Consider the following 5,000-nt stretch of genomic DNA (forward strand, 5'->3'; position numbering starts at 1 on the left):
CCCTCCCTGCCAGCGGGAAGGGGGAGTCCCTCCGGGCTAGCAGGAAGGGTGGAGCCCCGCCCAGCCAACAATAGAAAGTTCCCGTATCTAGCTTATTTTAAAAAAAAAACATGAAGAGTGGAATCAGGAAGGCAGTCATGTAAAACAAAACAAGAATCTTGAAGACTTTTTCTTTCTCTCCATGAGGAAGAAGAAGTCTTTAAGATTCTTGTTTTGAAGACTTCTTCTTCCTCATGGAGAGAAAGAAGAAGTCTTCAAGATTCTTGTTTTGAAGACTTCTTTCTTCTAAGAAGAAAGGGATCAACGACAAGGGGACTCAGGAAGGCAGTCATGAAAAGCAAAACAAAAAAAATCTTGAAGACTTCTTTCTCGCCAGGAGGAAGAAGTCTTCAAGATTTTTGTTTTGAAGACTTCTTTCTTCTAAGAAGAAAGGGATCAACGACAAGGGGAATCAGGAAGGAAGTCATGAAAAGCAAAACAAAAATCTTGAAGACTTCCCTCTCTCCATGAGGAAGAAGAATACTTCAAGATTCTTGTTTTGAAGACTTCTTCTTCCTCATGGAGGGAAAGAAGAAGTCTTCAAGATTCTTGTTTTGAAGACTTCTTTCTTGTAAGAAGAAAGGGATCAACGACAAGTGGAATCAGGAAGGCAGTCATGAAAAGCAAAATAAAAATCTTGAAGACTTCTTTCTCTCCATGAGGAAGAAAGAAGTCTTCAAGATTCTTGGTTTGAAGACCTCTTTCTTCTAAGATGAAAGGGATCAACGACAAGTGGAATCAGGAAGGCAGTCATGAAAAGGAAAACAAGAATCTTGAAGACTAATAACTGATTTATTTGAAAGGATTCGGACAGAAAATACAGGAAGAGGGAGACAGAAAAAATAAAGTATCCGAAAAGGAGAACTAGTTATTATTTGTTGATCAGCTTACGATTTTGCGGATTTGAAATGAGAAAGTATAGCCCATAATGTTGAAGATCCAAAATTAAAGATTGTGCAGAATAAGGCGGAAACTGCACCGAAGTAGAGAATATTGAAGGACCAAATCCGAAAAAGTCTGCAAAATTCTCACAACTCGTTGTTTGAATCCAATAGGAAAGTTGAATGCTTTCCTATCAGAGCTCCAAAAGGTTCTTAGTCTCTCTGTTGGGAGAAATATGGAATGCCGGTGCGTTTCCAAATCGGATTCAAATTGTCATTCGTCTTGAGCAGGAAGGTTAGAAAAGGTAAAAAGATGGTTTTAATCGTTTTATTGATCAACCCAAATTTGCAAGATTTTATCACCGACTTGCCTCTGAGGCCATGGAAAAGGAAACAAGATTTGGGTGATGCAGGAAATGCTTTGGTGAAAGTTAAAAGAATTACTGAGTCTGCGACTTTGGAAGAAAACCAAAATACATTGTCAAAAAGGAATCAACGACAAGTGGAATCAGGAAGGCAGTTATGAAAAGCTAAACAAGAATCTTCAAGACTAATAATGGATTTATTTGATAGGATTCGGACAGAAAATACAGGAAGAAGAGGGAGACAGGAAGGAGAACGGGAAAGAAATAAAGATTCCAAAAAGAAGAACTAGTTATTATTTGTTGATCACTTTTCTCTCTCTCTCTCTCTCTCTCTCTCTCTCTCTCTCTCTCTCTCTCTCTCTCTCTCTCTCTCTCTCTTCAGTGGCGTGATCAAGTTCGTTTAACCAGTAGAATATTTGGCAAGGGCCTTGATTAAACCTTTAATTGAGACAACACCATTCTCGTTTCGTGGCCTCTCGCGAAGTTCAGATTACGCGCATTTGCGAAGGGCATTTTGTAATTGGCAAGACAATTACCCATTGATTTATTACGGGCCGAAGTTGAAGATCTTGCTGTCTTTAATTTTTACCCAAAACCTTCTCTGGATATTGTTCCTTTTCAATATTTAACTATTTTTAATAGGGTTTATTATTATTATTATTATTATTATTATTATTATTATTATTATTATTTTAATTATTATTATTATTATTATTGTTATTATCATTATCACTTATAATCATCACTCTTCTTGTTATTATTATTATTATTATTATTACTGATAAGCATCATTCTCGTTATTATTGCTATTATTATCATTAATAATAATAATAATAATAATAATAATAATAATATCGTAAGTAGGTATACAAGTTACAGTACATTTTAAATTTATTCAAATTTCTTAAACAAGAAATTGGTTAAAGTTTCATCAAAATGATAATTGATGATTGTCACGTGAAGTAAAAATGTACAGCTGGACGCATGAGTTCCTGGCACGTCTCGCTCTGAGCGGAGAATACCTGTGTGAAGCCCAGCTGACCACTGATGCCATCTCATCCTACACTATCTGTTTGGTCACTAGCCGTGCAGTAAGGGTGTGAGAGGTTACGGTTCATCAGATCATGGTGTGCCAGGAATTATTGTGTTCAACTGTACTTTTAATGGGGTGAAAACAAATGTTTGATTTAAAAAAAAATAAATAAATAAATAAATAAATTGTAAAAATAATGGCACATGAATGACTCAGAGCTTGGTGTGCTAGTAATTCCTGTCTCCAACTGTACCCTTAACGCGGTAAAAACAAATGTTTGATTAAAAAAAAAAAAAAAAATACCATAAATAAATTTTAAGAATAATGGCACATGAATGACATGAAAATAACTATTCCTCGCAGCATTTAACAGTGAGTCATTTGTTAAACAAACTGAAACCCTTTATTTCCAAATGATATATGAGTCTTTCAGTCGAGAAACATGCCAAGCACCATTTTTAAAAAGTGTCAGAAATCGCGATTGAAAATTGCCAATTTTCAAATTATTTATATCATTATTATTATTATCATTATTATCATTATTATCAATATAGTAATAATAGTTATTATTATTATTATTATTTTTATTATTATTATTATTATTATTATTATTATTATTATTATTATTATTATTATTATTTTTCAATCGCGATTTCTGACACTTTTTAAAAATGGCGCTTGGCATGTTTCTCGACTGAATGACTCATATGTAAGAATCAAGTCACGTAAGGGATAACATACCCAGGTGATTTGTATGCTATAGTCGATTAATTTCCAAACGTTATAAATGTCACTCATGGAAAAACAATGCGTCTAGGTTTCATGTCACAAAATGCAGAAATACACTCCAGTACGCGAAGTAGTCATGTCACTTTAATGAACAGGAAACCATTCCTTTCTCTGTGTGAAATGACAGATTATGTGACCTTGTCACGGGTAGTAAAACACTGTCCGATATATGTCTTGTTCAGACGAGAAAATAAACGATACGTTTGTGTCTAGCTATTCCCCCTTCATTTGCAATAAAACATAAAAGCACCAGATGCATTTAAAACTAGAAGGGGCGCTCGGTAGAGAGCATGCCTTCGCTACGCTAATCAGTCTTATTTTGTTCTTATCTCCACTGCGTACTTGTACTTCGATGTATTTTCATCAAAATCTAATGGATTCATCTTTGGATAATAGCCTACATATCCACCTAGTTTCGTTGAAATTAGTCTAGTAGTTTTGGCTTAATATTGTTTTTTTTTTAAATGTAATAATATTTGCCATTTAATTAGAATTGCGATTATTTTCAAAGTACTGCTGCGTACTTGAACGTTGATGTAAATTACCCAAAATATTACGGATTCATCCTTGGGTCATACCCAACATGTCCACCAAGTTTGGTTGAAATAAGTTCAGTAGTTTTTGCATAATGTTGTTCACAAACAAAAAACTATCAAAATATTTGCCATTTACTTAATATTGCGATTATTTTCAAAGTACTGCTGCGTACTTGTACGTTGATGTACATTACCCAAAATGTTTTAGATTCATCTTTGGGTCATACCCAAGATGACTACCATGTTTGGTTAAAATAGGTTCCGTAGTTTTTATGTAGAATTATCATTATTATTATAACTAGCCAAGCTACAACCCTAGTTGGAAAAGAGAGATGCTATAAGCCCAAGAGCTCCATTAGTTAAAAACAGCCCAGTGAGGAAATGAAATAAGGAAATAAATAAATTAGAACAAGTTAACAATAAATTATTCTAAAACAGTAAAAACGTCAAAACAGATATGTCCTATATAAACTATTAACAACGTCAAAAATAAATGAATAAATAAATAAACGAGGAAAGGGGTGATTACATACCCTTCACAAAACCGTCGACTTTAGCGAAGGCAATGAAAAGATGAAACTTTGCAAACAGGTCAACTATGATCATTAACCTCTCTCAAGGGTCAGGAAGTCGTTTAGAAAATAAAAGTTCAGAACTGGAAATAACGTTTCATGTCATTATTGGTGTGAGTGTGGGAATATACAGGATTTATGTAATTAGGAATTTTGATATGATGTTTTGGCACATTTTGTATATAATAGTGAGTCGAAAGCCGCAATGGGTTTAATTACATTTTATAATTACTCATATATATATATATATATATATATATATATATATATATATATATATATATGTGTGTGTGTGTGTGTGTGTGTATGTATATGTATATATGCGAACGTTACTGTCCTTGTATAATGTAATGAAATTTAATCTCTATCATATTTAGAGTTTTATTATATCATATACGCAGGTATATATATACCCTTGTATATATATATATATATATATATATATATATATATATATATATATATATATATATATATATGTGTGTGTGTGTGTGTGTGTGTATGAAAAATTATGTATCTTGTGTATATTTATATCTCACATTTGGAGTTTTATGTGTGTATTTATATGAGATTCTCTCTCTCTCTCTCTCTCTCTCTCTCTCTCTCTCTCTCTCTCTCTCTCTCTCACTCTCTCTCTCTCAACATTTGGCATCAGCCAATTTCATCATTGATAAAAACGAGTTTTACCCACAATCTTCTGACAGTTAATAAGAATTATGAGTCTCTTGTTCTCTTATCTTATTGAACCCGGAGTTTTCCCTTTTATAAGAATTCTGATTTATTGA

Source organism: Palaemon carinicauda, chromosome 12, assembly GCF_036898095.1.
Source record: "Palaemon carinicauda isolate YSFRI2023 chromosome 12, ASM3689809v2, whole genome shotgun sequence".
NCBI lineage: Eukaryota > Metazoa > Arthropoda > Malacostraca > Decapoda > Palaemonidae > Palaemon > Palaemon carinicauda.